A 22190-nucleotide genomic window follows, 5' to 3' on the forward strand; every position below is an offset into this window, starting at 1 on the left:
TGGATTCTACTTGGAGAAGAGGACCGACTGCTTCGTGTCAACATAGGTAAGTATGTGTGTGTCGGCAGGTGTGAAATAAAGTTATACTTTCACGGTGTCTGTGTCCTGTTTTTATTTGGGTATTTTTTCCCCAGTAGAACTACAGGTACCAGCGGGCCCGTTTTTCTCCCGCATGCTGGTACTTGTGGTTCTCAAAGTACCAGATTGCGGGGGAGGCTTGCTGGGACTTGTAGTACTACTGGAAAAAACAATATTCTTTCAATTTTCTCAAGGCTATCAGCCTCCCATCCGCAGCCCTTGGATGGGGGGGACAGCCTCGGGCTTCACCCCTGGCCCTTGGGTGGCTGGGGGGGGACCCCTTGATTGAAGGGGTCCCCACTCCCCCAGGGTACCCCGGCCAGGGGTGACTAGTTGGATATTTAATGCCACGGCCGCAGGGCACTGTATAAAAGTGACCCCCGGCTGTGGCATTATCTGTCCAGCTAGTGGAGCCCGATGCTGGTGTAAAAATAATGGGGGACCCTACTCTTTTTGTCCCCCGTATTTTTTGCACCAGCACCAGGCGCAGAGCCCGGAGCTGGTTTTAAAAATACGGGGGATCCCCTGTCCGTTTTTCCCCCGGATTTTTAGAACCAGGACCGGCTCGAAGAGCCCGAGGCTGGTTATGCTTTGGAGGGGGGACCCCACGCAATTTTTCTTTTCCGGGTTTTTCACATTCCATTTAAAAAAATAAATAAAATAATAATAATCTTTTAAAAAATATATAAATAATACTTGTGCCTCCAAAAAAGACAAACCAAGTACCTAATCCCTTCTAATATAAATAGATATGCTATTACCCCAAAAAAATATTATTTTTTATTAGATTCCGCCTGCAAAGTGTGGCGGATTGAAAATGACGAATTTACTGTTTAAAAGCACTGTTGTCGAATTTACAAACTTCAATTGAATATACTTTTGTTGAATTGCCGCATTTGTACCATTGCAGAAAAGTCGAATTTGTCAAATGTCGAATTTTAAAAAGTCGAATTTTGAAAGGATGCAAGAATAGGCCCCGCCCCCTTCTTCACATCAGCCGTCCCCTTCTACCCCTGTACCTTGCTCTCTCCTGTCTGTGCTCTCTCCCGTCTGTAGGACTAAGCCCCGCCCCCTTCTTACCCTCCAGTGACTGCTCTCTCCTGACAAGTGGACCAGGCCTGCCCCCTACACGCTGCTGGTGTCTTCATTGTTACTTGGTCTGTAGCTCCGTTGGGGAGAGAACTCACGTGAGCTCATTAAGAATGAGGAACTGGGATGTTTTAATTTTATTGTGAGTAGTGTAGTGTGGTGATGTAGTATGTTGTATGGGGGGTATAGTGTAACTATGAAGTGCAGCATATGGGAGGGCTATAGCATAGTGATGTAGTGTGGCATATGGGGGGTGGTAGCGCATAGGCGTGCGTACAGGGGGTGCCTGGTGCGCACAGGCACTCCCTAATGTCCAGCACCGCTGCACGCCACGCTTGCTGTGGCACAGTGATCGCTGAGTGTGTGATCGGTGGAGCCTAGCCTGTAGCTCATTTCCGTACCTCCCACCACCGCTGCGCCCGCCCCCCCTCTGCCTGCTGCTAATACTATGCTGAGTGCATTCGTCGGCGGCCTCACTGGGGGGACTGGTGTCACCTTGCAATGTGACGTGGTGATGTCCGCCTATGCTCTCCTCCCGCCCACCCGTGCTTTCCTCCCGCTGCGGTCTCTCAGTCCTAGTGTGCCGCGGCTGCCACACCACTGGCAGTGTTCCTCTAGGGGGGACTGGGAGCCGCCGGCAGACACATTCTGCTGAGACTTACTTGTCAGTGCGGGTTCCGGATGGCAGGCGGCGGGTGGGAGGGCAGACGGGGAGCAGGTGTCACAAGGAGTGTGTGGGTAACTAATTCACAATACTTCCGCTCAACGTGGCACTGCTGGTCCTTCATCTCCCATGTCTCTTCACCAGGTGGCGGGCGGCCCGGAAATTAAGTGATGTGTTGTGCAGCAGTCAGTGTGAAGTGACTGTGAGTAACACTGATGATGGTGCTGATGATGCTGCTGCAGAATCGGGAAGCAATTAATTCATAAATATAATGTACTCAGTGTATTATACATACATAAACATGTACATACGTGTATTTGTGTATACATGTATATACATGAGTGTGTGTGCATATATATATATATATATATACAGCCAGTTCCCAGGAACAAAAGTCCTCCCCCGCTTCCGCTAAGTCCACAGCATGACGCTGGGGCTCCACTGGTGGAGCCAGGTGCGGTGGGGGCCCGTCTCAAGTGCTTCAGCAATCAGTGAGCTTGCTCACAGGTGGATCCCTGGATTCTACAAGTAGTGTCTCAGGGATTCAAGCTGGAATTCGAGACGTCGTCCCCTCGCCGTTTCCTAAAATCTGCCTTGCCAACATCTCCCTTGGACAGGGAGGCTGTGATAGAGGCAAATTCACAAGCTGTATTTGCAGCAGGTGATAGTCAAGGTACCCCTCCTTCAACAAGGAAGGGGTTACTATTCCACAATGTTTGTGGTACCGAAACCGGACGGTTCGGTGAGACCCATTTTAAATTTTAAATCTTTGAACACGTATATAAAACGGTTCAAGTTCAAGATGGAATCGCTCAGGGCGGTTATCTCAAGCCTGGAGGAAGGGGATTACATGGTATCACTGGACATCAAGGATGCTTACCTGCATGTCCCCATTTACTCTCCTCACCAGGAGTACCTCAGATTTGTGGTACAGGACTGTCATTCTGCGGCGGGACTGCCGCATTCTAGATCAGTAAAAGCCCATTCCACGAGGAAGGTGGGCTCTTCTTGGGCGGCTGCCCGAGGGGTCTCTGCTTTACAACTTTGCCGAGCTGCTACTTGGTCGGGGTCAAACACATTTGCAAGATTTTACAAGTTTGACACCCTGGCTGAGGAGGACCTGGAGTTCGCTCATTCGGTGCTGCAGAGTCATCCGCACTCTCCCTCCCGTTTGGGAGCTTTGATATAATCCCCATGGTCCTTACGGAGTCCCAGCATCCACTTAGGACGTCAGAGAAAAATAAGAATTTACTTACCGATAATTCTATTTCTCATAGTCCGTAGTGGATGCTGGGAACTCCGTAAGGACCATGGGGAATAGCGGCTCCGCAGGAGACTGGGCACAAAAAGTAAAAGCTTTAGACTAGCTGGTGTGCACTGGCTCCTCCCCCTATGACCCTCCTCCAAGCCTCAGTTAAGATACTGTGCCCGGACGAGCGTACATAATAAGGAAGGATCTTGAATCCCGGGTAAGACTCATACCAGCCACACCAATCACACCGTACAACTCGTGATCTGAACCCAGTTAACAGTATGATAACCGTAGGAGCCTCTGAAAAGATGGCTTCCAACAATAAACAACCCGATTTGTTTGTAACAATAACTATATACAAGTATTGCAGACAATCCGCACTTGGGATGGGCGCCCAGCATCCACTACGGACTATGAGAAATAGAATTATCGGTAAGTAAATTCTTATTTTCTCTGACGTCCTAGTGGATGCTGGGAACTCCGTAAGGACCATGGGGATTATACCAAAGCTCCCAAACGGGCGGGAGAGTGCGGATGACTCTGCAGCACCGAATGAGAGAACTCCAGGTCCTCCTCAGCCAGGGTATCAAATTTGTAGAATTTAGCAAACGTGTTTGCCCCTGACCAAGTAGCTGCTCGGCAAAGTTGTAAAGCCGAGACCCCTCAGGCAGCCGCCCAAGATGAGCCCACCTTCCTTGTGGAATGGGCTTTTACAGATTTTGGCTGTGGCAGGCCTGCCACAGAATGTGCAAGTTGAATTGTACTACAAATCCAACGAGCAATCGTCTGCTTAGAAGCAGGAGCACCCAGTTTGTTGGGTGCATACAGTATAAACAGCGAGTCAGATTTTCTGACTCCAGCCGTCCTGGAAACATATATTTTCAGGGCCCTGACTACGTCCAGCAACTTGGAGTCCTCCAAGTCCCTAGTAGCCACAGGTACCACAATAGGTTGATTCATGTGAAACGCTGAAACCACCTTAGGGAGAAATTGAGGACGAGTCCTCAATTCCGCCCTATCCGAATGAAATATCAGGTAAGGGCTTTTATAGGATAAAGCCGCCAATTCTGATGCGCGCCTGGCTGAAGCCAGGGCCAACAGCATTACCACTTTCCATGTGAGATATTTCAAATCCACTGTGGCAAGTGGTTCAAACCAATGTGATTTTAGGAACCCTAAAACTACATTGAGATCCCAAGGTGCCACTGGAGGCACAAAAGGAGGCTGTATATGCAGTACCCCTTTGACAAACGTCTGAACTTCAGGCACTGAAGCCAGTTCTTTCTGGAAGAAGATCGACAGGGACGAAATTTGAACCTTAATGGATCCTAATTTTAGGCCCATAGACAATCCTGCTTGCAGGAAATGTAGGAAACGACCCAGTTGAAAATCCTCCGTAGGGGCCTTCTTGGCCTCACACCACGCAACATATTTTCGCCAAATGCGATGATAATGTTTTGCAGTTACATCCTTCCTGGCCTTGATCAGGGTAGGGATGACTTCATCTGGAATGCCTTTTTCCTTCAGGATCCGGCGTTCAACCGCCATGCCGTCAAACGCAGCCGCGGTAAGTCTTGGAACAGACAAGGTCCCTGCTGGAGCAGGTCCTTCCTTAGAGGTAGAGGCCACGGGTCCTCCGTGAGCATCTCTTGCAGCTCCGGGTACCAAGTTCTTCTTGGCAATTCCGGAGCCACGAGTATCGTTCTTACTCCTCTCCTTCTTATGATTCTCAGTACTTTTGGTATGAGAGGAAGAGGAGGGAACACATATACCGACTGGAACACCCACGGAGTTACCAGAGTGTCCACCGCTATTGCCTGAGGGTCCCTTGACCTGGCGCAATATCTGTCCAGTTTCTTGTTGAGACGGGACGCCATCATGTCCACCTTTGGTTTTTCCCAACGGTTTACAATCACTTGGAAGACTTCTGGATGAAGTCCCCACTCCCCCGGGTGGAGGTCGTGTCTGCTGAGGAAGTCTGCTTCCCAGTTGTCCACTCCCGGAATGAACACTGCTGACAGTGCTATCACATGATTTTCCGCCCAGCGGAGAATCCTTGCAGCTTCTGCCATTGCCCTCCTGCTTCTTGTGCCGCCCTGTCTGTTTACGTGGGCGACAGCCGTGATGTTGTCCGACTGGATCAATACCGGTTGACCCTGAAGCAGAGGCCTTGCTTGACTTAGGGCATTGTAAATGGCCCTTAGCTCTAGGATATTTATGTGAAGAGACGTTTCCATGCTTGACCACAAGCCCTGGAAATTTCTTCCCTGTGTGACTGCTCCCCAGCCTCTCAGGCTGGCATCCGTGGTTACCAGCATCCAATCCTAAGAAGCCACCATTTTTCCCAGGACTCTCGTGCACTGATGCACTGACACTTGTCCTGGTTTTAGGAGGTTCCTGACTAGCTCGGATAACTCCCTGGCCTTCTCCTCTGGGAGAAACACCTTTTTCTGGACTGTGTCCAGAATCATCCCTAGGAACAGTAGACGTGTTGTTGGAATCAGCTGTGATTTTGGGATATTTAGAATCCACCCGTGCTGACGTAGCACTACCTGAGATAGTGCTACTCCGACCTCTAACTGTTCCCTGGACCTTGCCCTTATCAGGAGATCGTCCAAGTAAGGGATAATTAATACGCCTTTTCTTTGAAGAAGAATCATCATTTCGGCCATTACCTTGGTAAAGACCCGTGGTGCCGTGGACAATCCAAACGGCAGCGTCTGAAACTGATAATGACAGTTTTGTATCACAAACCTGAGGTACCCTTGGTGAGAAGGGTAGATTGGGACATGGAGATAAGCATCCTTGATGTCTAGAGATACCATATAGTCCCCTTCTTCCAGGTTCGCTATCACTGCTCTGAGTGACTCCATCTTGAATTTGAACCTTTTTATGTAAGTGTTCAAAGATTTTAGATTTAAAATTGGTCTCACCGAGCCGTCCGGCTTCGGTACCACAAACAGCGTGGAATAATACCCCTTTCCCTGTTGTAGGAGGGGTACCTTGATTATCACCTGCTGGGAATACAGCTTGTGAATAGCTTCCAATACTGCCTCCCTGTCGGAGGGAGACGTTGGTAGAGCAGACTTCAGGAACCAGCGAGGGGGAGACGTCTCGAATTCCAATTTGTACCCCTGTGATACTACCTGCAGGATCCAGGGGTCCACTTGCGAGTGAGCCCACTGCGCGCTGAAATTCTTGAGACGGCCCCCCACCGTGCCCGAGTCTGCTTGCAGAGCCCCAGCGTCATGCTGAGGACTTGGCAGAAGCGGGGGAGGGCTTCTGCTCCTGGGAAGAGGCTGCATGGTGCAGTCTTTTTCCCCTTCTTCTGCCCCGGGGCAGGAACGAGCGGCCTTTTTCCCTCTTGCCCTTATAGGGACGAAAGGACTGGGTTTGAAAAGACGGTGTCTTTTTCTGCTGAGAGGTGACCTGGGGTAAAAAGGTGGATTTTCCAGCCGTTGCTGTGGCCACCAGGTCCGATAGACCGACCCCAAATAACTCCTCCCCTTTATACGGCAATACTTCCATATGTCGTTTGGAATCCGCATCACCTGACCACTGTCGCGTCCATAACGTTCTTCTGGCAGAAATGGACATCGCACTTACTCTAGATGCCAGGGTGCAAATATCCCTCTGTGCATCTCGCATATATAGTAATGCATCCTTTAAATGCTCTATAGTTAATAATATACTGTCCCTATCCAGGGTATCAATATTTTCAGTCAGGGAATCCGACCAAGCCACTCCAGCGCTGCACATCCAGGCTGAGGCGATCGCTGGTCGCAGTATAACACCGGTATGTGTGTATATACCTTTTAAGATATTTTCCAGCCTTCTATCAGCTGGTTCCTTGAGAGCGGCCGTATCAGGAGACGGTAATGCCACTTGTTTTGATAAGCGTGTGAGCGCCTTATCTACCCTAGGGGGTGTTTCCCAACGTGCCCTAACCTCTGGCGGGAAAGGGTATAGTGCCAATAATTTATTAGAAATCAGCAGTTTTTTATCGGGGGAAACCCACGCTTTATCACACACCTCATTTAATTCATCTGACTCAGGAAAAACCACTGGTAGTTTTTTCACACCCCACATAATACCCTTTTTTGTGGTACTTGTAGTGTCAGAAATGTTTAATGCCTCCTTCATTTCCGTGATCATGTAACGTGTGGCCCTACTGGACATTACGTTTGTCTCGTCACCGTCGACACTGGATTCAGTATCCGTGTCAGGGTCTGTGTCGACCATCTGAGGTAACGGGCGTTTTAGCGCCCCTGACGGTGTCTGAGACGCCTGAACAGGCACTAATTGATTTGTCGGCTGTCTCATGTCGTCAACAGTTTTTTGCAAAGTGCTGACATTGTCACGTAATTCTTTAATTACTACCATCCAGTCAGGTGTCGACCCCCTAGGGGGTGACATCACTAACACAGGCAATTGCTCTGCTTCCACATAATTTTCCTCCTCATACATGTCGACACAATCGTACCGACACCCAGCACACACACAGGGAATGCTCTGATAGAGGACAGGACCCCACTAGCCCTTTGGGGAGACAGAGGGAGAGTTTGCCAGCACACACCAGAGCGCTATATATATACAGGGATAACCTTATATAAGTGTTACTCCCTGTTATAGCTGCTGTATTTATATATTAGCTGCCAATAGTGCCCCCCTCTCTGTTTTACCCTGTTTCTGTAGTGCAGGACTGCAGGGGAGAGTCAGGGAGCCGTCCTTCCAGCGGAGCTGTGAAAGAAAATGGCGCTTGTGTGCTGAGGAGAAAGGCTCCGCCCCCTTCACGGCGGCCTTTTCTCACGCTTTTTTCAGGAAACTGGCAGGGGATAAATGCATCCATATAGCCCAGGAGCTATATGTGATGCATTTTTTTTAGCCATATAAGGTTTTTATATTGTTTTTATTGCGTCTCAGGGCGCTCCCCCCCAGCGCCCTGCACCCTCAGTGACCGGAGTGTGAAGTGTGCTGAGAGCAATGGCGCACAGCTGCAGTGCTGTGCGCTACCTTATTTGAAGACAGGAACGTCTTCTGCCGCCGCTTTCTCCGGACCTCTTCGCTCTTCTGGCTCTGTAAGGGGGCCGGCGGCGCGGCTCCGGGACCCATCCAGGCTGAACCTGTGATCGTCCCTCTGGAGCTAATGTCCAGTAGCCAAGAAGCCCAATCCACTCTGCAGTCAGGTGAGTTCGCTTCTTCTCCCCTTAGTCCCACGATGCAGTGAGCCTGTTGCCAGCAGGACTCACTGAAAATAAAAAACCTATTTAAACTTTTACTTCTAAGCAGCTCAGGAGAGCCACCTAGCTTGCACCCTTCTCGTTCGGGCACAAAAATCTAACTGTGGCTTGGAGGAGGGTCATAGGGGGAGGAGCCAGTGCACACCAGCTAGTCTAAAGCTTTTACTTTTTGTGCCCAGTCTCCTGCGGAGCCGCTATTCCCCATGGTCCTTACGGAGTTCCCAGCATCCACTAGGACGTCAGAGAAATAAGATTTTACTCACCGGTAAATCTATTTCTCGTAGTCCGTAGTGGATGCTGGGCGCCCATCCCAAGTACTTGTACATAGTTATTGTTAACAAAAGGGTTATTGTTGAGAGCCATCTGTGCAGAGGCTCCGTTGTTGTCATACTGTTAACTGGGTATAATATCACGAGTTGTACGGTGTGATTGGTGTGGCTGGTATGAGTCTTACCCGGGATTCAAAATCCTTCCTTAGTGTCAGCTCTTCCGGGCACAGTATCCTAACTGAGGTCTGGAGGAGGGTCATAGGGGGAGGAGCCAGTGCACACCAGGTAGTCCTAAAGCTCTCTTTAGTTGTGCCAAGTCTCCTGCGGAGCCGCTATTCCCCATGGTCCTTACGGAGTCCCAGCATCCACTACGGACTACGAGAAATAGATTTACCGGTGAGTAAAATCTTATTATATATATATATATATATATATATATATATATATATATATGACTTGGGGTTTGTTTTATTAGATAGAGCATGTCCCTGTGAAGTGCCTTTTGGGGTTGTGGTTTTTCAGAAAGTTACAGGTTTTTTTTAATTAAGAGAAATATGCCCCATTATAGAGATCGGGCATTTCAATTTGTTGCGCCTGCGCAGTGGCCGCCAGCAGGGGGTGTACTAGAGTGCCTTCTCTTGAGAGCCGCAATATGGCCGCCTTCTCCCCGGTTATTCTGTAAATAGGAAAATAACCTCACAGGTTCACATAGGGCAGAGTTGCCACTACTAGTGCAGGGCTGTAACTTACAGTACTAAGGAAAAGCCATATACTAAAGCGGCACGGTGACCTCACCCCTCTCAGAGACACCAGGGCGCAGCACACTGGTACACACACCTGTTAGCTCAGGGCAGCACTATAGGACCCTCCTGTAATGCTGTGCTGGCGGCGTGTAGTGATCAGGGCACTGGGAGACTGGCTGGCTGGTCTCCGTCTCTGCTGCCTATAGAACTTCCACCTCTGTTATATATCAGGGCTGCTCTCCTGTTGTTATGATTCCAATACTCTGGTCTGGGGATATCTTATAGCAAGGACCTGAGTACTGGAACGTAATGCTTGGAAAGGGAGTGGGAACGGGAATAGCCCCTGGCGCCCTATCTCCGTTGTCTCGCCCGTGCAGTCAGAAATCTCTTGCGAGACTATGGTTGCTTGGGCCCATGGCTGCCGCGTTTGAAGGGCGGATTACGTCTGCCCAACTCCGATGCCCCCTCAGGTCTTAATGGGAGACCAAGAGAAATCCGAGACAGGGTGATAACAAGGGGCCCTCTACTAAACAACAAAGCCAGGGGCTCAAAACTAACTTTAAACTAGAGTATGTGCGGAAAACCGCCAGGGAAAAGGACAACCAAAATACCCACTTGTCCACTCTTCTACCCGGCACCGGCGAGTTCCGGAGAGGAGTGTGGGAGCGTAAACCTCCGCAAATGCACCAACACAGAATACAAAATAAAGCGGCCTAGGCCGCAGCACGCGGCAGAGCCGCCACTCACGAAAACCACACGAGATCCTCTAGCGACTGTTGCGGGTAAATGAGGACTGGAAGACTCCTTGGGAAGAGATGACAACACTAAGATTCAGGAACTCTGAGGACAGGAATGACCGGACACAGCAGAACTGGAACAGACGTCAGCAAACCAAAGCAGCATGCAGGAAGCTATTACCGGCGTCTGTGTGAAGCACTGAGAAGGTATTTAGCAGGGAGTCCTTCAATCAGAAGTTCAGAGCCTGATTAGCACAATGCCGTGCAGCTGCCTTGCTGCATGACCAGAAGACAAGTGTGTGTGTGTGTAGTTTACTTGATTGACCCTGCAAGGGGAGCGCAGTCCGTCCGTGGCGTCCCCGTTGCTAGGGTCCAGGCGGCTCAGCGCGCCCGGCGTCCTAGCGTTGCTAGGGAGCCGGCGGCTAGCACACTCGGCGTCCCTAGTTGCTAGGCGCCGGGCCGCGAGGACATCGCGGACCACGGCGCCTAACACCTGTGTGTTCTCTTCCTCTCCTACCTCACACTGGAACTGGCCGCCCAGAGAACGAGAGGGCAGCGGCTGACATCAGAGAGGGTGCAGCAATCTGTGTGGGCAGAGCCCCTCACAGCAAGGTGTCCTTATGCTGTGCCCCGTGTAATCACTGTGATCCATACAGACTCTCACCCTGGTATGCTCTCTATTATTTATTTTTTTACACTGCGGCATGCTCGAGGGAAGGGAGCAGGCACCACCCCACCGCCACTACTCCTCCGCCAGCATCACTGCCGAGCCGGTCAGTGTTCCGGCGGCAATGAGCAGTAGGCAGCCACCAGCAACAACAGTCAGGAAGCTGTTACTCCCGGCAGCAGTAGCGTCAAGCTGCAATTCAGCCAGCGGCACGATGATCCGGGAGACAGTGGCAGCACAGGGAAGCAGTACCCCCTCCAATCGCAGCACCAACTAGGAGACTGAGGCAGCAACCTGCCCCCAGCAGCAGCACCACCCTGATGATAGGTAAGATGCATTTTGGTGTCACAAGAAGGTGGCCGGAGTAGTGGCTGGCTGTGGTCACACCCCGGGGAAAAGTGATAGTGATTTCAGTGTTCCCTTGCGCGGGGATTGGATGTGTAGATGTATGGAGGCTATGTATGTATAGATGTGAGCGGCAGTGTGCGGATGTATGAGAGCGGCAGTGTGCGGATGTATGAGAGCGGCAATGTACGGCTGTATAACTGCGTCGGTGTGCGGCTGTATGAGTGCGATGGTGTGCGGCTGTATGCGTGCGGCGGTGTGCGGCTGTAAGAGTGCGGCAGTGTGCGGCTGTAAGAGTGCGGCTGTAAGAGTGCGGCTGTAAGAGTGCGGGGTTGTACGGATGTATGAGAGCGGGGTTGTACGGATGTATGAGAGCGGCAGTGTATGGATGTATGAGAGCAACAGTGTACAGTTGTGTGAGAGCGGCAGTGTGCGGATGTATGAGAGTGGCGGTGTACGGATGTATGAGAGCGGCAGTGTATGGATGGCAGCGTCATAGGGAGGGATGTCGGAATGCTGTTATAGGGTTCCTAATACAAAATGCCACGTTGGGCTTGATGGGCAGGTAGTGCGGCAAGCACACCCAAATTGGCATCTGACGTCGCCTGCAGTCCACACTGTTGTGAGGAGTCAGAGTTAATTTTGACTGTGTAGTGTACTCACAGAGGACCTACCGCCCGTCCCCTCCTCGCATCTGAGCAGCAGGTCAGGCTCTTATTTTCTTTTTAATCAGGAGAGGCCGAGTGAACTGTGAGCAGGGGGGCAGAGCTACATGGGACCCAGAGGGGCTGCTGTGCTGTCAGAGAGGGAGAGGAAGAGAGAGATGAAGCTACTGCAGATCCCCAGCTGATTGTGAGGTGCTGGGTTGAAGGGTGATGTGATCACCCTTCTCCCTCGCTGCCGCTGGGGACCGCATCTAGGCTTCCTCCATCGAGGGCATGCGGCGCAGCAGTGGGCAGCGTGTAATGAGTTTGTCTGACTCATTATACTGCTGCCTGTTGTGGACACCTCCGTCCGTACGGACTGGTGTACATGCCCAGCACAGAGGTGACAGTGTTGGTGGAAGTGCTGCCCAGTTCTGACCCTGCAGGCCTCCCTGATCTGACTGCGGCCGCTGCTGCTGCGGCGGCCCGAAACCCCTGCCGGTCCCCTCCATAGACTTCTGCCTGTCCAGCGCTGAGGTACTAGGGGTATCCCAGCTGCGGGAAGGGTATGTCTCTGGCTTTCTCTCCGGCAGGGGAAGGTGACAGCGGCGGAGGAAGTGTTGCCCACCTCAGACACTGCAGGCCTCCCCGATCCAGCTGCGGCCACAGTTGATGCTGCCAGAACCCCCTGCTGGTCTCCTTTGTTGACTGCCGCATGGCCAGTGCTGAAGTACTGGGGGTAGGCCAGCTACGGGAAGAGTGTATCTGCCTCGGGCTCTCTCTCTCTGTCAGGGGAAGGAAGGGCTGATTCTCTGGCACAACAGGGAGGGCTAGGCTGCAGGAACACAGCACTGGAAGAAACAGGAGGCCGAACTCATGACCAAAAAGTGAGCAGTGCAGTGATCAGCCCCCTAGTCTTTCCCTCTCTCTGGGTGCAGAGCTGTATTCTACAGAGAGAGCTGGGATGGGAAGAAGGGGAACGGCACCTGACACACACATACACGCGCGGCACCTGACACACACATACACGCGCAACACCTGACACACACACATACACGTGCGGCACCTGACACACACACACGTAGCATCAGACACAATAAAATAAACATGCAGCACCTGATCCACACATACACGCGCAACACCTGACACACACACATACACGTGCGGCACCTGACACACACACACACGTAGCATCAGACACAATAAAATAAACATGCAGCACCTGACCCACACATACACGCGCAACACCTGACACACACACACATACACGTGCGGCACCTGACACACACACGTACCATCAGACACAATAAAATAAACATGCAGCACCTGACACATGCATATACACGCAGCACCTGACACATGCATATACACGCAGCACCTGACACATGCATATACACGCAGCACCTGACACATGCATATACACGCAGCACCTGACACATACATATACACGCACACCATCAGACACACACATACACACGCAGTGCCTTACTCACACCAACATAGACACGTGCAGCACCTGAGGCACACACATGTACACGCGCAGCACCTGACGCACACACATGTACACGCGCAGCACCTGACGCACACTCATGTACACACGCAGCACCTGACGCACACTCATGTACACGCGCAGCACCTAATGCACACTCATGTACACGCGCAGCACCTGACGCACACTCATGTACACGCGCATCACCTGACACAGACATACGTATTCATGCACAGCACCAGACATACACTTGTACACACGCGGAGCACCTGATACTCACACACATATACACCCGCAACACCTGACACACACACACACACGTGCGGCAGCTGACGCATACACACGCACCATCAGACACACTCATATATACACGCAGCACCTGACACACACATACACACAGGAGCTGACACACACATACACAGGCAGCACCTGACACACACACACATATACACGCGCAGCACCTGACACCACGCACTCACACGTACAAGCAATGCATTTCACGCCTACCTCCAGCCTCAGTTACAGGCTGCTGCCGCCTACCCCCCTCCCTGCATCAGCTGCAAAGGCAGCAAAATATTTTGACCAAAGTCTAAAGGCCCGTACACATTAAACGATGTCGCTCTGTGAGCTACATCGTCTAATGTTTCCCCTCCCGGGCCGGCCGGCGGCCAACTGTACACACTGAGCGATATGACCGCTCATATCGCTCAGTGACGTTACGCCCCCGCCAGCCCTGCATGAAGGTCGTGGACGACAGTCCACATCCTTCCTGCATGCCCTACCGACAGCGAAGATTGTTGCCGACCCGCGGGGCCGCGCATCGTTTGTCGCTGGCTGCATACACACTTAACGATAAAATGAGCGACGTCGCTCATTAAATCGTTAAGTGTGTACGGACCTTAAACAATTTGGTTTGGTTAATAAAATAATTTTGCACAGAACAGTGATGTTATACGAACATTTTCATTAAACATTTAAAAAATCAAATGTTTATTCTTTAAGTGAAATTTTACATTTCTGAATAAAAAAAATAAATTTAAAAAAAGCGATGAAATTCCATAGACAAAAAACCTTACGGTTTCACATGTCCCATTAAGGCTTCTTAGACATGATCGAAATTTCAGAAACCTGTTGTAACTCTTCCACTCAAACTCCAAAAAGCAATGAAATTCCAATCATTAAGGCTGACGCCTTAATGGACGTGTTCCTTGCGCAATACAGATATGGTATGCCATCACAGCCTGTGGGTAAGTGCAGATTCAGCACTCTCACAGAGTGAGATTGCTGTCACTCACACAATGGTGGAGCTGCTAATTCACAGATTTGTGTGCTCATTGGAATACACACATGCAGTCTATGCAACTGAAGGTCTGAGCGGAAGACAAAGCTGCTCAGATGAGGTAAGAGTGTTGTTGATTGGAGGGAGGAGAGCGGTGTGGATGGGGGAACAGAAGTGTGTGGATAGAGGGAACACTAAGCAGCACTAATGGGGGGGACAGAGAAACACAGGGGGTAATTCAGACCGCAGCAGCAGCAGCGATTGCAGTCTGAATTAGTTTGTGAGGTGCGCACGTGCAATGGCCGCACTGCGCGTGCGTACCCCAGGAGCCCAGTGAGATGCTATCACCCTGCCTGATTGATAGGCAGAGGTGGTTGCGGGGAAGGAGGGGGGCGTGCAAACAGCGTTAGAATGCCATTGGCAGGGCATGGTCTGCACAACGGAGGCGTTTCCGGACCACTGGGGGGTGGGCTGTGGCGGTTATCCCCCTGCCAAGAGCGCAGGATCCACTAAATTTACCTTCAGGATGTCAGCTACATGAATAGGGTAAGAGTGGTGTGGATAGGGGGTAGATTAAGCAGCAAGTATGGGAAGGGAGACAGAGCGGTGCAGATGGGGGAAATGGTGCAGATGGGTTGAAAACACTGGCATGGATGGGTAGAAAACTGGTGCAGATGGGAGAGAAGACAGTGTGCCATGTACTGGAGGAGGCGGAGTGACGTTGAAGAAGGAAACACTGAGCAGCACAGAGAGAAGGAAACGGTGGTACAGACAATGCACAGGTGGGGAAAGACAGATGGTACAGATAAGTTAGTACAGACTAGCACAGATCGGAGAACACAGCAGTAGGGATTGGGGAAGACCGGGCAGCATGGGGGTGTATAGGGGAAGTAAGTGTAGATGCATAGACCGTAGATGGGGTATTATAGTTTAGCAATTAACCAAGATGTTTGAGGGAGCTAAATGTGTATACTAAGTGAGATGGATGTATGGAGTTAGAAGGATGTTGTAACAAGGTGGCTTTGTTGTGTTGACTGAATGGGATGGTTGTGGGCACTGTGTGGGATGGGAGCACCACAAAACTGCTCAGACCTTCAGTTGCATAGACTGCATGTGTGTATTCCAATGAGCACACAAATCTGTGAATTAGCAGCTCCACCATTGTGTGAGTGACAGCAATCTCACTCTGTGAGAGTGCTGAATCTGCACTTACCCACAGGCTGTGATGGCATACCATATCTGTATTGCGCAAGGAACACGTCCATTAAGGCGTCAGCCTTAATGATCGGAATTTCATTGCTTTTTGGAGTTTGAGTGGAAGAGTTACAACAGGCTTCTGAAATTTCGATCATGTCTAAGAAGCCTTAATGGGACATGTGAAACCGTAAGGTTTTTTGTCTATGGAATATAAATATATATATATATATATATATATATATATCACAAACATATATGATTCATACATATATCATACATACATATATCACACATACATGATACATACATGAGAAAGACCTGGGATGGTGATGAGGCCAGGGCCCCCTGCTGATGTTGCGTTGAGGTTCAATCCCACCCAGGGACCTAATTGACCTTGTTATCAGATTTTGGTGATCTTTAAGTAGACAAGTCAAATTTCATACCCCCTGTTATGGTGTAGGGTACCTGGCCTTCTCTGATGTAATCAGAGTTAGATTTGATTCAGTGATTTTATAAAAACATCTAGGAAGCACAATTTAGCAGTGGGTTGCAGAGAAAAAGAAATATGCTGGCAAAAAAATCAAATTGCGTGATTAAACAGCTCTTCATTTTCTGGCTTTATTTTTATGCTAACAAATTTGTTCTCTGAAAAGTGTCCACAAAGCCAAGTCTCTGATTAACACCTTTGTAGGGATGGTTTTTCACCTATTACTAAATTAAACTTGCTTCATTGGAAAGGCAGCAAGATGCATCCTCATTTCAATGTCTACTGAAATAATACAGGTTGACACCAGGAAACATTAACGCCACTGCATCCTTGCTGCTTTCTCATGTGGAAGTCTGTTTAATGTGAAAACAAGGTGATATCTAATTAGCACACAGGTAAGGAATTAAGAAAATCTTTATTTAAGGGTGAAGATGTTTCTCACAAAATCGTTGCCCCAATGCATCATTGAAATTCAAGCTGGAAAGATGATTTTAATATATCACTTGTACATTTTGTATTGCTCTTCTTGTGACAATGTAGTTTGTTTTTGTCAATTACCATTTTAATAATAGGGTAAAGAAAATGAAGTGGATTTTTAAAAGAAAACAATACTGTCAATATACTATTAAAACAAATTAAAATGGTAAAAGTTATTGTACTTTAAGTAAAAATAAAAGAGCCAAAATATCAATCCCAGTTTTGGATTACTTTAATTAACAAAAAAAAAATGCATATAGCAGAGGATAGTTTCAATCTGCCTACCTCTGGGTTATGGGCCCAGCATGCTTCCATTGCAGTACTCTGCTGCACATGTAAGTGCAAGAGATCCTGAAGCACTCACTCATCATGGGAAAGTACCAATGTGTTTCTTCGTTGGTTGATGGAAGAAACATCTTACAAAAACTCTCCAGATTATTGACTTTTTAAAGTTTTTCTAGGAAACGTTTTAGATGAATGCTTATTAGCCTTTGTCAGTATGAACTTTCGCAAAGTGTCTCTGTGGCGCAATCAGTTAGTATGTACGGCTATTAACCAAAAGGTTGGTGGTTCAATCCCACCCAGGGACCTAATTGACCTTGTTATCAGATTTTGGTGATCTTTAAGTAGACAAGTCAAATTTCATACCCCCTGTTATGGTGTAGGGTACCTGGCCTTCTCTGATGTAATCAGAGTTAGATTTGATTCAGTGATTTTATAAAAACATCTAGGAAGCACAATTTAGCAGTGGGTTGCAGAGAAAAAGAAATATGCTGGCAAAAAAATCAAATTGCGTGATTAAACAGCTCTTCATTTTCTGGCTTTATTTTTATGCTAACAAATTTGTTCTCTGAAAAGTGTCCACAAAGCCAAGTCTCTGATTAACACCTTTGTAGGGATGGTTTTTCACTTATTACTAAATTAAACTTGCTTCATTGGAAAGGCAGCAAGATGCATCCTCATTTCAATGTCTACTGAAATAATACAGGTTGACACCAGGAAACATTAACGCCACTGCATCCTTGCTGCTTTCTCATGTGGAAGTCTGTTTAATGTGAAAACAAGGTGATATCTAATTAGCACACAGGTAAGAAATTACGAAAATCTTTATTTAAGGGTGAAGATGTTTCTCACAAAATTGTTGCCCCAATGCATCATTGAAATTCAAGCTGGAAAGATGATTTTAATATATCACTTGTACATTTTGTATTGCTCTTCTGTTGACAATGTAGTTTTTTTTTGTCAATTACCATTTTAATAATAGGGTAAAGAAAATTAAGTGGATTTTTGAAAGAAAACTATACTGTCAATATACTATTAAAACAAATTAAAATGGTAAAAGTTATTGTACTTTAAGTAAAAATAAAAGAGCAAAAATATCAATCCCAGTTTTGATTACTTAAATTAACAAAAAAAAATGCATATAGCAAAGGATAGTTTCAAACTGCCTACCTCTGGGTTATGGGTCCAGCATGCTTCCATTGCAGTACTCTGCTGCACACGTAAGTGCAAGAGATCCTGAAGCACTCACTCATCATGGGAAAGTACCAATGTGTTTCTTCATTGGTTGATGGAAGAAACATCTTACAAAAACTCTCCAGATTATTGATTTTTTAATGTTTTTCTAGGAAACGTTCTAGATGTATGCATATTAGCCTTTGTCAGTAAGTACTTTTTGCAAAGTGTCTCTGTGGCGCAATCGGTTAGTGTGTTTGACTATTAACCAAAAGGTTGGTGGTTCAATCCCACCCAGGGACGTAATTAACCTTGTGATCAGATTTTGGTGATATTTAAGTAGACAAGTCAAAATTTCAAACCTCCTCTTATGGTGTAGGGTACATGGCCTTCTCTGATGTAATCAGAGTTAGATTTGATTCAGTGATTTTATAAAAAACAGCTAGGTAGCACAATTTAGCAGTGGGTTGCAGAGAAAAAAAATATGCTGGCAGAAAAATCCAATCGAGTGATTAAACAGCTCTTCATTTTCTGGCTTTATTTTTATGCTAACAAATTTGTTCTCTGAAAAGTGTCCACAAAGCCAAGTCTCTGATTAACACCTTTGTAAGGATGGTTTTTCACCTATTACTAAATTAAACTTGCTTCATTGGAAAGGCAGCAAGATGCATCCTCATTTCAATGTCTACTGAAATAATACAAGTTGACACCAGGAAACATTAACGCCACTGCATCCTTGCTGCTTTCTCATGTGGAAGTCTGTTTAATGTGAAAACAAGGTGATATCTAATTAGCACACAGGTAAGAAATTACGAAAATCTTTATTTAAGGGTGAAGATGTTTCTCACAAAATTGTTGCCCCAATGCATCATTGAAATTCAAGCTGGAAAGATGATTTTAATATATCACTTGTACATTTTGTATTGCTCTTCTGTTGACAATGTAGTTTTTTTTTGTCAATTACCATTTTAATAATAGGGTAAAGAAAATTAAGTGGATTTTTGAAAGAAAACTATACTGTCAATATACTATTAAAACAAATTAAAATGGTAAAAGTTATTGTACTTTAAGTAAAAATAAAAGAGCAAAAATATCAATCCCAGTTTTGATTACTTAAATTAACAAAAAAAAATGCATATAGCAAAGGATAGTTTCAAACTGCCTACCTCTGGGTTATGGGTCCAGCATGCTTCCATTGCAGTACTCTGCTGCACACGTAAGTGCAAGAGATCCTGAAGCACTCACTCATCATGGGAAAGTACCAATGTGTTTCTTCATTGGTTGATGGAAGAAACATCTTACAAAAACTCTCCAGATTATTGATTTTTTAATGTTTTTCTAGGAAACGTTCTAGATGTATGCATATTAGCCTTTGTCAGTATGTACTTTTTGCAAAGTGTCTCTGTGGCGCAATCGGTTAGTGTGTTTGACTATTAACCAAAAGGTTGGTGGTTCAATCCCACCCAGGGACGTAATTAACCTTGTGATCAGATTTTGGTGATATTTAAGTAGACAAGTCAAAATTTCAAACCTCCTCTTATGGTGTAGGGTACATGGCCTTCTCTGATGTAATCAGAGTTAGATTTGATTCAGTGATTTTATAAAAAACAGCTAGGTAGCACAATTTAGCAGTGGGTTGCAGAGAAAAAAAATATGCTGGCAGAAAAATCCAATCGAGTGATTAAACAGCTCTTCATTTTCTGGCTTTATTTTTATGCTAACAAATTTGTTCTCTGAAAAGTGTCCACAAAGCCAAGTCTCTGATTAACACCTTTGTAAGGATGGTTTTTCACCTATTACTAAATTAAACTTGCTTCATTGGAAAGGCAGCAAGATGCATCCTCATTTCAATGTCTACTGAAATAATACAAGTTGACACCAGGAAACATTAACGCCACTGCATCCTTGCTGCTTTCTCATGTGGAAGTCTGTTTAATGTGAAAACAAGGTGATATCTAATTAGCACACAGGTAAGGAATTAAGAAAATCTTTATTTAAGGGTGAAGATGTTTCTCACAAAATTGTTGACCCAATGCATCATTGAAATTCAAGCTGGAAAGATGATTTTAATATATCACTTGTACATTTTGTATTGCTCTCCTGGTGACAATGTAGTTTGTTTTTGTCAATTACCATTTTAATAATAGGGTAAAGAAAATGAAGTGGATTTTTAAAAGAAAACAATACTGTCAATATACTATTAAAACAAATTAAAATGGTAAAAGTTATTGTACTTTAAGTAAAAATAAAAGAGACAAAATATCAATCCCAGTTTTGGATTACTTTAATTAACAAAAAAAAAATGCATATAGCAGAGGATAGTTTCAATCTGCCTACCTCTGGGTTATGGGCCCAGCATGCTTCCATTGCAGTACTCTGCTGCACATGTAAGTTCAAGAGATCCTGAAGCACTCACTCATCATGGGAAAGTAACAATGTGTTTCTTCGTTGGTTGATGGAAGAAACATCTTACAAAAACTCTCCAGATTATTGACTTTTTAAAGCAGGGCTGGCCAAACCAGTCCTCGAGATCTACTAAAAGTTCACATTTTCTAGACTACCTAGCTGGTGCACAGGTGTAGTCATTACTAATTAAGATGTGCTGCATTCATTCCTAACTGACCATTCTACAGATCTCCAGGAGGCCTGGAAAACATGAACTGTTTGAAGATCTCGAGGACCGGTTTGGCCAGCCCTGTTTTTAAGTTTTTCTAGGAAACGTTTTAGATGAATGCTTATTAGCATTTGTCAGTATGTTCTTTTGCAAAGTGTCTCTGTGGCGCAATCAGTTAGTGTGTACGGCTATTAACCATAAGGTTGGTGGTTCAATCCCACCCAGGGACGTAATTGACCTTGTTATCAGATTTTGGTGATCTTTAAGTAGACAAGTCAAATTTCATACCCCCTGTTATGGTGTAGGGTACCTGGCCTTCTCTGATGTAATCAGAGTTAGATTTGATTCAGTGATTTTATAAAAACATCTAGGAAGCACAATTTAGCAGTGGGTTGCAGAGAAAAAGAAATATGCTGGCAAAAAAATCAAATTGCGTGATTAAACAGCTCTTCATTTTCTGGCTTTATTTTTATGCTAACAAATTTGTTCTCTGAAAAGTGTCCACAAAGCCAAGTCTCTGATTAACACCTTTGTAGGGATGGTTTTTCACCTATTACTAAATTAAACTTGCTTCATTGGAAAGGCAGCAAGATGTATCCTCATTTCAATGTCTACTGAAATAATACAGGTTGACACCAGGAAACATTAACGCCACTGCATCCTTGCTGCTTTCTCATGTGGAAGTCTGTTTAATGTGAAAACAAGGTGATATCTAATTAGCACACAGGTAAGGAATTAAGAAAATCTTTATTTAAGGGTGAAGATGTTTCTCACAAAATCGTTGCCCCAATGCATCATTGAAATTCAAGCTGGAAAGATGATTTTAATATATCACTTGTACATTTTGTATTGCTCTTCTGGTGACAATGTAGTTTGTTTTTGTCAATTACCATTTTAATAATAGGGTAAAGAAAATGAAGTGGATTTTTGAAAGAAAACAATACTGTCAATATACTATTAAAACAAATTAAAATGGTAAAAGTTATTGTACTTTAAGTAAAAATAAAAGAGACAAAATATCAATCCCAGTTTTGGATTACTTTAATTAACAAAAAAAATGCATATAGCAGAGGATAGTTTCAATCTGCCTACCTCTGGGTTATGGGCCCAGCATGCTTCCATTGCAGTACTCTGCTGCACATGTAAGTGCAAGAGATCCTGAAGCACTCACTCATCATGGGAAAGTACCAATGTGTTTCTTCGTTGGTTGATGGAAGAAACATCTTACAAAAACTCTCCAGATTATTGACTTTTTAAAGTTTTTCTAGGAAACGTTTTAGATGAATGCTTATTAGCCTTTGTCAGTATGGACTTTTGCAAAGTGTCTCTGTGGCGCAATCGGTTAGTGTGTTTGGCTGTTAACCAAAAGGTTGGTGGTTCAATCCCACCCAGGGACGTAATGAAGAACAAATTTGTTAGCATAAAAATAAAGCCAGAAAATGAAGAGCTGTTTAATCACGCAAT

At 46.3% G+C, this 22190-nt stretch overlaps 1 non-coding gene across 1 annotated transcript; it reads left to right on the forward strand.

Moving 5' to 3' along the window:
- Nucleotides 1-22049: 22049 nt before the first annotated feature.
- Nucleotides 22050-22123, forward strand: TRNAN-GUU (transfer RNA asparagine (anticodon GUU)). The gene has a single exon. It is a non-coding gene; the product is annotated as a tRNA-Asn (tRNA).
- The last annotated feature ends 67 nt before the right edge of the window (nucleotides 22124-22190 follow it).

The sequence above is a fragment of the Pseudophryne corroboree genome, unplaced genomic scaffold (genome assembly GCF_028390025.1).
Source record: "Pseudophryne corroboree isolate aPseCor3 unplaced genomic scaffold, aPseCor3.hap2 scaffold_360, whole genome shotgun sequence".
Taxonomy (NCBI): Eukaryota; Metazoa; Chordata; class Amphibia; order Anura; family Myobatrachidae; genus Pseudophryne; species Pseudophryne corroboree.